The sequence below is a fragment of the Octopus sinensis genome, linkage group LG20 (genome assembly GCF_006345805.1).
Source record: "Octopus sinensis linkage group LG20, ASM634580v1, whole genome shotgun sequence".
In the NCBI taxonomy this organism is placed as follows: domain Eukaryota; kingdom Metazoa; phylum Mollusca; class Cephalopoda; order Octopoda; family Octopodidae; genus Octopus; species Octopus sinensis.
Window position 1 is genome coordinate 20,244,948 of NC_043016.1, and position 13,353 is coordinate 20,258,300.

At 38.5% G+C, this 13,353-nt stretch overlaps 1 long non-coding RNA gene across 1 annotated transcript; it reads right to left on the reverse strand.

The window, feature by feature from the left end:
• Positions 1 to 3,672: 3,672 nt before the first annotated feature.
• Positions 3,673 to 4,433, reverse strand: LOC118767346. Its single transcript, XR_005003269.1, has 3 exons — positions 4,168 to 4,433; positions 3,863 to 3,867; positions 3,673 to 3,747 (listed from the first exon to the last, which is right to left on the reverse strand). It is a non-coding gene; the product is annotated as an uncharacterized LOC118767346 (long non-coding RNA).
• Between the last annotated feature and the right edge of the window lie 8,920 nt (positions 4,434 to 13,353).

Below are 13,353 nucleotides of genomic sequence, written 5' to 3' on the forward strand. Positions count from 1 at the left end.
CTTGTCATTCACTTGGTCTAACTCGTTAATTATTCCCTGCATTTCTCAAATCAATAAAACATGCACGTTTGAAAGCCAAAGAGGTGTGATACATAACAAAGGGAGGGAAATGCAGAGTTTTAAAGAGTTATTTCCCTTGCTATGGTTTAATATCTGCTGGAGTTACGTCCCTTGTATTAAAGATTTTTGTTAACTGAAACATATGGGGTCTGTTTATCGATTTTTTTTTAATGGCCTTCAGGGGTAACTGGGGAAATGAAAAGATCTTCACAACCACCCTTGGACGGTTTTGAATGACCATAGAAAGTGCGAGCCCTGTAACTGAAAAATTGTGGATTTGTATAAAGGACACACACACACATTAACATTTTGCCGTTTATATATAGAGATGTATAGTAATGATATATTAAAATTGCAATAATCAAAGACAGTTATAACTTCCTCTCCTAAAAAAAAAAGTCTCAAAACTTCTGGAATCCACCTTCTATATATTTCTTTACTACCCACAAGGGGCTAAACACAGAGAGGACAAACAAGGGATTAAGTCGATTACATCGACCCCAGTGTGCAACTGGTACTTAATTTATCGACCCCGAAAGGATGAAAGGCAAAGTCGACCTCAGCGGAATTTGAACTCAGAATGTAACGACAGACGAAATACGGCCATGCATTTCGCCTGGCGTGCTAACGTTTCTGCCAGCTCGCTACCTTCTGTATACAGAGAGTTCGAGTTAAATTTGGCACGTTGGATTTGAAATGTTTAATAATAGGTTTTACTGATATATATTTTAAAATATGTATATGTGTACATGATTATATAATCCTGTGTATAAATGTGTCTATCAGTGTACATATGTCTCTATGTATGCTTAAACAGCAACGCAATTCCATGACTTCACTTGTTATGGTCTTTATGAAGTTTATAGTATTACCATGCAACCCAGATAAGGCATTTTGAAACTATATATATATACGTCAACAACAAAAATACTAGCTGCGGAATCGTTGCTCTATGGTGTTGATTCTTCAAAGACTCACATACAGCAGTTTTTGGCCAACCACAACATTCCCCAGGTCCAACGACAACTATATTCCTGAGACCTCGCTGCTCACTATTTCCACCCCAACGCACACACATACACACAAAAGTAGTTCCTGGGATGCTTCCATCAATGTGGCTTCAGAATGAGACTACTTCTTCAAAGGATTTTAAATGGCAACGTGTGAGTTTGAGCAGCCGTTTTCGTGTATGTCATTCAAAAAGGTATTCAAACACGAGAACTGTCAAACATAAGAACATAAAGATGCGAAGTCTGATCTAATAGGTTTGTTGCTTTGGTAGCAGAGCTAAAGAACACAGTGAAGCCGCTTGGTACAGAATGACCTTGAATCCTGCGGCGTAAGCACACTACATTATGTTCTCACTTCCATTGTTTGTAGCAGTGCTTGGGCGTAAAATGTGTAGAGTGTTTTTGTCGGACAGAATTGCATGCGTCCGGTGAGTGGCAACTCCACCATAACGATGCAGTTGCTCATTTAACCAGTCGCCCGGGATCGAAATTTGCTTAGGTGGTGCGAATTCAGGTCTAAATTTTTTTTATATAAATAAGACCGATCTTTTTCAATCTTAATATCAAAACAAACACATAGTTTTTATTATTATACATGGAAAAGTAATGCTTCCAATCACTCCAAAAAATTTTCTGTACTTGTTCGTTTTGGCAGTGAAGTTTTACATGAGAATGTCCAAAGTGTTTTTATTGCACATGTTTTGATATACACGCGTCACAGCACAATGTGCCAGACGATGTTGCGTCAGGACTTCAACCAGCAAAGTGTGCTGAACATTCTCTCACTTGATGCAACAGACACAGGCTTCCAATATGATGACATATTCATCACAAAGCCTGGTCCATAGCGCTTTCAGAAGAATGGTGATTTGGTGAACAAAGTTCAATGCATCAGTAACCATAACAACCCTAGATCCAATTTCTCGGAGGACAAGCACCAGGGAATGGTTTCCACAGTGTACAAAATATGTACCAGTAAACATGTATTTTAATCTCTTTTGTATGTCTGAAATGTTTCTGCTCATGGTACATGTACCCTCAAAGGCAAAGGCAGCGTAATTTTGAACTCAGCTCAATGTTTAGGCAACAAAAAAACATCCAGAATAACCTTAGCTAGTGTCTCCGAAGTGTAGTCAGAAGAAAATCTTCATGGACATCTTGGTTTCCAGAAACATAATGACAATAGTTAATTCTTGTTCCGTGCCTGAGCAATCACATATAATGCCAATAAACATAGAATCTTCAACCTTTTTTTTCTGATCTCATTTAGGGTGTTATGATCATATGCCTCTAAGATTTCATTTTGTATGGTATCAGATAGGAAATTAACTCGTTTTTACCACACTCTTCTGCAAGTTCTTTGATGAGATTTACAAAGTTTCCTGTGATATGTGTTAACTTTTTCTTCAAAAATGGAACTAGTAACTTCTTTTACTAAGGTTATTCCTTGATCCTTCAAAAACAGAACAGTGAACTGCTATTATCTTTTACTAAGGATTTCCTTAACTCTCTGATCATGAAAGTGCTAACCACTATTATCTTACCCTAAGTATGTTCTGTAATTCTTCAATGAACTGGTAACAATTAATATCCTTTATTAAAGATATTCCTGAATTCTTTCTCTCCAAAGACGGTATAGTTGACTTGCATGAAAATCTTTGTTCAATGACATATGATCCACATGCTCAGCTATTCTAGAAACAACTGTAATAAAATTTAACTATTATTTCTTAATCCCTTATATACTATAACCACTCTGCAATTATGTTTGAATTACAAATTACATGTTCTAAAGTGGCACCACATGTTTTACTTGTTCATCTCTCTTTCTAATATATATCTACCAGATCAATGATGAACCACTTATAGACATCTTTGATAGACAGCTTCAACAACACCTCTGTTTCAACTGCTGTTCAAGCAGGAATTTTAGTGGTAAATGAACTTGAGCACTTATAGTACAGACCTATTACGTTATGTCATTAGATGAAGTTTTTTTTAAATATATATACTTGTGTGTATGTGGATATATATATAGGACTGCGGAGAAGGACTATGGCTGCACAGTAGATTTTGAAAAAGTTAGAACATATAAACACAGGGCAAGTAGCTTTGATCATCCCGTGTATATACGTTTAACCCTAGGTGGTCCTGCTGAAGAAAATTGCACCTAGTGAGTTCCTTGACTCACTAAAGTAAAATCAGAAACCAATTGGAAACTAGATGGTAAAATGTTTTTTTCATTTTTCAATTCGTTCCTGTTGAATTTTATCCCTAATTTTTGTGGTTATAGAACCTAGCTGCTCTTTCCAGCATGTTGAATTCCTATAAGTGGATTCCTTATGTGTTTAAATATACACTATATCGTATGTATATATATATATATATATATATATATATATATATATATATATATATATACATGTACAACACAACGCGCACGCGCGTGCAATGGGCTTCATTTCTGTCTATCAAATCTACTGACAAGACAGAGACTAGGATAATTAAAGTCTCTTGCTAAAAGTACATTGACCTATGGGCTGGCCTCATTTGTGATTTGACTTACGTGCGACAAAACATCTTTTGTGATCTCCATGGTTTGCTGCATCAGGAAGACTGTAGGTAATGCCTATGATCAAATTGAGGTCAATCACATGTATTATTAGCGTATAATACACTCTTATACTCTTATACTCTTATACTTGTTTCAGTCATTTGACTGCAGCCATGCTGGAGCACCGCCTTTAGACGAGCAAATCGACCCCGGGACTTATTCTTTGTAAGGCCAGTACTTATTCTATCGGTCTCTTTTGCCAAACCGCTAAGTTACGGAGACATAAACACACCAGCATTGGTTGTCAAGCAATGCTAGGGGGACAAACACAGACACACACACACACACACATATATATATATATATACATATATACGACGGGCTTCTTTCAGTTTCCGTCTACCAAATTCACTCACAAGGCATTGGTCGGCCTGGGGCTATAGCAGAAGACACTTGCCCAAGATGCCACGCAGTGGGACTGAACCTGGAACCATGTGGGTGGTTAGCAAGCTACTTACCACACAGCCACTCCTGTGCCAACACTGTGTTGGAGTGAGAGAGGAGGACATTTGTTGCCAGGTCTTCTTGGATGAAGATCACTATTTCTCCTTGTTTCTGTATTCTGTAGTCAGTTCTGAGTAGTACATAACCTGCCATATGTACATATAAACTTCCACAACCAATATGTCTGGGGTCAGGTGCATCTCATTCAGTGCTGCACATATTGTCTTTTCGTTGTACAAGGTCTCTCTTGCTTTTGTTAGATTTGTGACATGTAATGACCTTGTATATTCAGCATTATTATTGAGTTGTGCTTGTGGGTCAATGACAGTAATGGTGTAGTTGTGCACTGGGGTAATAGCAGTGGTTGGTGCTGTATGTGAACTAGAAGTTTTTTTAATTTCTTTTGCCAGATTTATCATCGCTATTAAAGAAATTTCTTGTTTTGGGAGGGGTTGTTGTCTGGAGTTAGTATGGTTGCACTGCTGAATATGGTTATAGTTATATGGTTTGTGGTTATTGATTTTACTATTGTACCAAGTAGATATCTGGGTGACTTCTGGATTTCAATTCAAGTATGGACTATCACTACCACTATAAGGGATGTTTCTACTGTGGATTTGGTGGTGGTTTAGTATCATGCTTTTATTAGTACATCATGTCCCTGGGAGATGAGTGAAAGGACAGTCACACATCAGACATAATCTTTCTTGTTAGGAATAGGAACAGATTTTAGGATTCCAGGTTACATGTGTAGAAGTTATTAAGTGTGATTTAGCATTTAGTAGTGGTGGGGTTGTTGTAAGATGTATGGTTTGGTGTTGGCTGGTATTCCTTGTGCACATTGCATATCTTGTTCCAGGTAAATGGGTGAAGCTACAATCACTGGTTATGAATAGTCTCACGCATTGAAAATAGCAGCATATTTTGTGGTTTTGTGTGTTCATAATTTATTTTATTTACAGTTGGCAGATTTATTGGACAGTGGTGGGAGGAGAAAACAGTAGTTCTTCACTAATTGAAGTAGTAGTAGTGGTAATGGTAGTAGCAGTAGAATAGTTTGACAATGGTGATGATAAGTCTCGTATTATTCTGAGAAAAAATTTGAGTGGCCTGACTGCAGAGAAGAGCTAGAGACTGTGTTGTTTAATAGGGCATCAATTGTTCTAGCATTGAAGAGTGACTTCCAATGCTGGTCTTGTTGTTGCTATTCTTTAGTTGCAGTAAAGGGTAATAGCAGTAGAACATAATGACAATGATGATGATGGGTCACTTGTGGTATTTTGAGGAAATGAGGTGGCGAGCTGGCAGAGACGTTAGCGCGCCGGGCGAAAAGGCGTAGCCGTATTTCGTCTGCTGTTACGTTCTAAGTTCAAATTCCGCCGAGGTTGACTTTACCTTTCATCCTTTCGGGGTCGATAAATTAAGTACCAGTTACGCACTGGAGTCGATGTAATCGACTTAATCCCTTTGTCTGTCCTTGTTTGTCCCCTCTATGTTTAGCCCCTTGTGGGCACTAAAGAAATATATTTTGAGGAAATGAGAAAGTGGATAGCTGAACTGTGAAGGGCTCTTTATTTAACAGTTCATCATTTGTGCTAGTATTGAGGAGTGGCCATGGTTGTTGTTGTTATATGTATATGTGTATATATATATATATAATTTTAATTTTAATGTTGAGGATGCTTTAGTTCAGTAATATGTCTTTCTATGGATTTTGGGGGTTTTCTTTTTATATATTTTAGTTCTTTATTCTTGTTTTCTAAGCCTGGGAAAGGAAAGAAGTGCAATAGTGAATTTTGCACCCTCACAAAACTCACCCTCTGTTCCTGTACCCTCGCATTCAGCACAGCTTGTGCAGCAGTTTTTGGCCAACCACAACATTCCCAAGGTCCAACGACAACTATATTCCTGATACCTCGCTCCTTGTGACATTTTCCTGTTTCCAGAAATCAAAATCCAACTTGAGAGGGATGCGATGAGGCAACTGCTCACTATTTCCACCCCAACCCCCACACACACAAAAGTAGTTCTTGGGATGCTTCCATCTATGTGGCTTCAGAATGAGACTACTTCTTCAAAGGATTTTAAATGGCAAATTGATATATGTTGTAGCTTTTTTTTTTTTTTTTATAGCACGAGTTCTGATACTTTTGATCAGATCTCATAAGCATTTCCTTCGAACCTTCATTTCATACTTCAAAAAAATATTCAGACAGTGGATATTCAAAAGAAAAGCAGGTTTGATTTACTGGTTGATGATCAGAAACAAGAGACTCCGAGTACTGGAAATCAGAGCCTTTTAGTTATAACGTGTGTTTATGTGTGTGTGTGTGTGTGTGTGTGTGTGTGTGTGTGTATGTGTGTGTGTGTTTCTGTGCGTGTGCATGAGTATGTGTGTGAGCGTGCTCATGTGCATGCTTGCGTGTATATGTATATGAATGTCTGTATGATTTCTCGTAATTTGTTTTCTTCTTTCTTTCTTGGCATACTTTATAAATTAACTTGTAGGGATTTGAACCCCCAAACACAAGACATTCAGTTAGCGATTATGAGTAAGCACCCACTCAGTTTCACTTGATTGATTTATAAATCAACTAAAACAACAGGAAACCGAGGTATGATATGGTTCTTTGGATGATCTAAAATTCACCCTGTTTTTACCCTCCAAAAACCCGATTGGCACCTAACTTAGTCAGACAACTTTGGACATTCATGTAGACCATCTTGGGCACTCACAGAAGGCAAATGCTAAGAGGAGATCACTTTTGGCACTCAAACTGACCATATCAAGTTAGAAAAGACTTTGGAGACTCACACATAATGTAGCCTAGCTAACCTTCTCCAAGATACAGCAGGATTCTCTCCTCCCAGTTGGTAGTTATAGATCAGCATGTTTCTCCTGTAAATAGTCAATACAGTAAAACATGTCCATCAATAAATATATTAAAGGTTAAAAGTTTGCAAGTTTACTTCATTTATTATACATGCAGCCAGGCAGACCACACGATGATGGTCTTCAATGATAAAACACACTAACAAGCAATTGCCACTACAATGGTGAATAAACAGTCTTGCAACAAATTCTTCCAAAATTTTAAGCTCCTCAGTTCTCAATGAGCTATAGGTGAAACGGAATATTTTGTTGAAATAACAATTATGTTTGTGTATGTATGTGTGCTTGTGTATATGTATGTATGTATGTATGTATGTATAAAGGCGGCGAGCTGGCGGAATCGTTAGCACACAGGGCAAAATGCTTAATAATAATAATAATAATAATAATAATAATTGTGTACAGTGCTCAAGTGCACTACAACTCATCTAAAGTGTATATATAATCAGGTGTAGTTTCGACGGATTTCGGGAAGCATGAGGGCCTTAAAGGATGCAGTGTCATGGCAGTCAACACCTGATGCAGGCAGTTTATTCCACGCTTCAGCAACCTGAGCGTGAAAAAATGTTTCCGAAAGTCATGGGAGCTGTGCTGTTTTCTGACTTTGTAGGCATGTCCACGTGTGTTAGACACATGGAGATCAAAAAGGTGTTCAGTGTTGTTGTTGGTGAGGTGGTTGATAACCTTGTGGGTGTTTACCAAGTCCGTCGCTAGACGCCGGAGCTTCAGTGAATCCATGCCCAGGGAAACAAGGCGCTCAGAATATGGTAGGTGTCTGATGGAGGGTATGCGTTTGGTTGCACGTCTCTGGACAGATTCCAGGAGGTCAATGTTCTGAGCAAGATAGGGATTCCAAACTGATGATGCGAATTCCAAGTGTGGTCGTACCATAGCTGTATACAGTTTTAAATAGATGGCTGGAGAGCGGCTAACAAAAGTCTTGCTGAGTGATGCCAAGACACCCTCGGCCTTCTTGACAATTTTAGAGATATGCTTTGTCCAACGCAAATCACTGCTGACAGTGATGCCTAGGTCACGCTCGCAAGAGGATTTCTTGATATCAGTGTTGTGGAGGGAGTATGTGGACGCAGGGTTTTTTCTCCCAAAATGCATGGTGGTACACTTGTCCACAGCCAGTTTCAGTTGCCAGTCTGTGATCCATTGCTGCATTGTGTCTAGGTCTGATTGCAGGAAAGAGTTGTAGACATCAGGATCAGTCCTCTTGATTTCAAGGTACAGCTTGATGTCGTCTGCATATTTCAATACTGTGGCATTCTTTAAATTGGCATCTATGTCATTAATGTATGCCACAAACAGGAGGGGACCAAGGACAGATCCCTGTGGTACACCCGATGACATCTCATATGGTGTAGAGTGCTGTCCTAGAACTGTGACTACCTCCTTTCGGCTGAGGATGAAGGATTTCAACCAGTTAAAAAGGTCATCCCCCACACCCATTGCAGAGAGTTTCACCATAAGCCTTTTGTGTGGCACAGAGTTGAAAGCCTTAGCAAGTCAAGGTAGACAACATCCACCCATGAGCCACTGTCAGTGATCTGAGTAATGTCCTCAAGGAACTCGACAAGCTGGTCACTGCAGCTGGAGTTAGGGACAAATCCATATTGTGAGGGTCGGATGAGACTGTGAGAGCTCCAGAAGTTCCAGAGTGTTTCTCTGACACACGATTCCATCAGTTTTGCAATACAGCTAGTGAGACTGACTGGGCAATAGTTGACAGGTGATGTGCGGTCACCCTTTTTGAACAGAGGAATGACACTGGCAGTTTTCCACTGCTCCGGAGTAGCACCATTGTTGAGACAGTACTGGAAGAAAATAGAAAGCTGGTGTAAAAGGAAGTGCCTGCCACGTTTGAGAAGCAGGTATGTAACTCCATCGAGACCAGGGGAGGCATAGTTGCGCTTATTTTGAAGGTGACATCGCAGCATTGCAGGTGTAAATTCCATAGTTGTTATGGAGTTTGCTGTTAGCAGCATTTCGTCTGCCGCTACGTTCTGAGTTCAAATTCAACAGTTAATAATAATCAGAGAAGAGAGATAAGGTAGATTATAAGTGAAGGGGCAGAGAAAGCATTGTGTAGGTAGGAATTGTCAGTGGTTACCAAAGAAAAACAGATAAAGGTGATGCAGACAATGGGGTTATCAGACAAGGATATGTGTCAGTAGAGTGGGAGAGGTATGTACAGTGTACTGGTAAAAGAGGGAGGAGAAGAGTTAGAGAATAACATTAGTTAGAAGCAAGAATTTTAAAAAAACTTAAAACAATTATAAAATTATAAAAAGGTGTAGGCTAGATCTTATGGTAGAATTATAAAGATTTTAGTGAAGGTTTTGTAGATCATTTGTCTGCACATAGAAATTATGTTAGGAAAGCAATTTAATATATATTTCTTTATTGCTTACAAGGGGCTAAACACAGAGGGGACAAACAAGGACAGACAAATGGATTAAGTTGATTACATTGAACTCCAGTGCGAAACTGGTACTTTATTTATCGACCCTGAAAGGATGAAAGGCAAAGTCGACCTCGGTGGAATTTGAACTCAGAACGTAACGACAGACGAATTACTGCTAAGCATTTCGCCCAGCGCGCTAACGTTTCTGCCAGCTCACCACCTTTTGAAAGCAATTTAATATAACCTCATTGTGGTGCAATATAGTGAATGACACTTTGCAGCAGAACTGACAGTCTGTTTGATATCCCCTGAAGGGAATTCAACCACAAACTACAAACCATAACATGTTATAGGATATACCCTCAGCCTTGAGGTGGTGTCTGAGGGTGATGAAGAAGGTAGATTATTTTGAAGCACTATTAGAGAGAGAGTTCAGATGTGAATGATAATGTGGCTGAAAAGGAATGGTGCCACCCTTGTAGTCTCTGGTGGAGTGGATCTGTGAGGTGATGACAGTACATTTATAATTAACATTCGGTCGGTCAGTCAGGACCCCCTTCGGTCACGACACTGACCATGGGATTGCACCTAGAAAGCTACCCTCCTAGTCACAAGTCCGGGCAAGGTGGTTTTTATGGAAGACCAGTAGTCACCCATGCAAACCGGCCTCCCTTCTTTTAGCCACCAGTGTTATCCAATGGAAAGATAAAGGCCGATACAGCTTGGCACTCATGATGTTACAACTCATTTTTACAGCTGAGTTAACTGGAGCAACGTGAAATAAAGTGTCTTGCTCAAGAACACAACACACAGCCCGGTCCGGGATTTGAGCTCACAACCTCACGATCGTAAGCTCGACGCTCTAACCACTGAACCATGCACCTTCACATAATTAACATTATAGCATAAGCAACTACCACTCAAAGATCAGTTACCAGGTCCTCTGAAATTGTATGTTTTGTTATAGTGGGTTAAAGGTAGTCAATTATTAGTCGTATAACGGTTAGTAAAGTTAGCACATTAGTCCTATTAAAAGAACCAAGAGTATTGGTGCCACTGTTATTTAGACATCTGGCATGGTGTAAATCAGGGTTATTGCCAATATAGATAGAAGGACCCAGTTTATTACAGTTGGTGCTAATAGCATTTACTCTGGGGTCATGGTTTCTTACATTACCAAGATTAGCACTTTGATAATCAACAGCAGTGTTCACTACAAAAGAGATATCTATATATATAAAACTGCAGTTGTGTGAGTGTCTGTCTCCTACGATTTAGATTCCTAACTCCTCCCACATTTTGCGGTGCAGTTTAACCAAATTCGGGTATCTTATAGTCGTGATTCATATCGAGCCCGTCTGAGTATTAGCGCGCGTCTACAATGAGTCTACGGTTTTAAAAATAATTTATCATCATTTTTTATTCCATTTTAATGCATAATTTTTCGTGTGTCGATGGCGGCGGAGTTGGCGTCCACGCTCAAACACCTGCACCTGTTTGCTTCTCCCCCTTCTTCCCTCCCTCATGAAGCTGTGGGGAAGGGAGTGTAAGGAAATCAACATCGTAAAGTGTTGTCAAGGAGACCAGTGTTCTTTTAGAACAACGACTTCATGGCTTGAAGACACCAAAACAGAAATGGCTAAGAAAGCCCGAATTGGCATCTATAAAGGAAGTAACTCTCTAAAAATGCTTATATAGTTATTTCCCTTACAAACCCGAGCAACGCCGGGCGATACTGCTAGTTGTTAGATATGATAGTCGTTATTAGGAATGTTACATTCAGGAATACATTTATAGTACCATTAGGAGTATTATGGCCACAGGAGTTGTGGTGGTCATATTCCCTAAACTGTAGTCACTTGGGTTGATGTTGCTTACGCAACAAACCTTTGGGTTGGCAGGGTTACATAGTTCATAAGGTCTCTATCAATGGCAGAAGTAGTGTGCTGTGTGGTGTTAGTGGAGTTAGAAAGATTAATGAGTGTAGAAGAGTATCTATCAATATGACAAATAAATAACTTAACCCTTTCGTTACCAACCCGGCTGAAACTGGCTCTGGCTCTGAGTACAAATGTCTTGTTTTCATAAGTTTTGAATTAAAATCTTCCACCAAACCTTAGTCACAATTTATGTTCCTAACACTAGCTGAATGATAACTAAGTTATTTTACTAAATTCTGTCTTATATTTAAAATTAATTGAAAGAAACACAGAGCATCTCAACAGAAATACTGTAACAAAAGCGTTAAAATATATAATAGAGAAACAATTCTTAACCCTTTTGATACTAACCTGGCTGAAACTGGCTCTGTAGTACAAATGTCTTGTTTTCATAAGTTTTGAATTAAAATCTTCCACCAAACCTTAGTCACAATTTATGTTCCTAACCCTAGCTGAATGATAACTAAGTTATTTTACTAAATTCTTTGCGATATTTAAAATAATTGAAAGAAACACAGAACATCTCAAAATAAATACAGTAATGAAAGGGTTAATTTGATTTTCAGTCTAATATAGGAGACATAGGAAATCTACTCAGAGAATCCACAGGGGGCCTGGTTGTAGTATGGGACATGATTGTTAAGAATGTCTTCATCAATGGCGAAGTGGAGATTCTAATGGAAATACCTTTGATGCTGCTATTTAAAATGGATTTGGAGTAATTAGAATGGACATTAATATATTGTAGGGATTCAGTAGGTTTCTTGTAGAGGTAGATTGTAGAGATTCATTAGGTTTATGGTAGGGGTAATATAAACTAAATTCTAATGCTATTTTCAAAGGAGATAAATTATAGTTTTTAAAGAATTTATGGGGAGCTTTGTAGGTATGCTCAATGCCCAGCTTTGAGCCTCCTAGTTGATGCAAAGAGAGTATCATCCCTAATATAGATATCCATAAAACTCAGGGAAGTGTTCAATAATTTGAGATAGGAGGAATAAGCCCACCAGGTTAGTTATTCTGGCCGAATCCAAGGAGCCCATCGTGATATCAAGTAGTTGATAGTGGAGTTTTAGAACCAATCATCATAATCATTTAATATCCATCTTCCATGCAGGCATAGGTAGGACTGTTGACATGAGCTGGCCCGGTAGAAAAACTAGCCTAGGCTACTGTGTCTATTTTGGCTGGATTTTTATGGCCGGGAGCCTTTCTGAACACCAACCACTCTGTAGAGTGGACTCAGTGCGTTTTACATGACACTAGCTCAGGTGAGGCTAGTTTCGGCATGATTTTTACAGCTGGAATAGCTAAGATTTTTTGACTGCTATTTCTAAACTTCGGTATGTGGAGAAGCAAATCTTTGCTGAACCCTAATTATAAAGTATTACTTAAGCTTACCATGAAATGGTCTTTTTCATGCCGAATTCTACTTGGTGAAATTACTGATTACTTCTTAATTAATTAATTTTACCCTTTGTTATTATATTTATATATATATATATTATATATATAAACACACCATCTTCCACATTAAATTCCCTGCTAAATTGCTGTTATATTGAGTTTAAATATTCTAGTATTGCATTCAATACTACAAAAGTTTCAAGATGAATTTTTAAAATCTGGTTCTATACTTTTATCATATTCAAAGAGAAACAACTGATAGCACAGTCAATGGATGATTACTTCCCTTTATATATCTTAATAAATACACACAATAATCCTTTAACTATCGCGGGTATTACGTAACACCCCGTGCTGGGTGAAAATCTACGAAGTAGAAACAGTACTGTATATTTCTTTTATTATCTTTATAATTTGTATATATTTATTTTATCATTTTGATATATTTTAGCTTGGATCTTTCCGGTTTGAACGGCAGTTTTTTCTAGCGGTGTCATATGAAATTGTCACCCATAATTATGACCCTAGTATCGATCTATTGCATTTCAATCTGTTTTAGGGTTAGGGTTAGG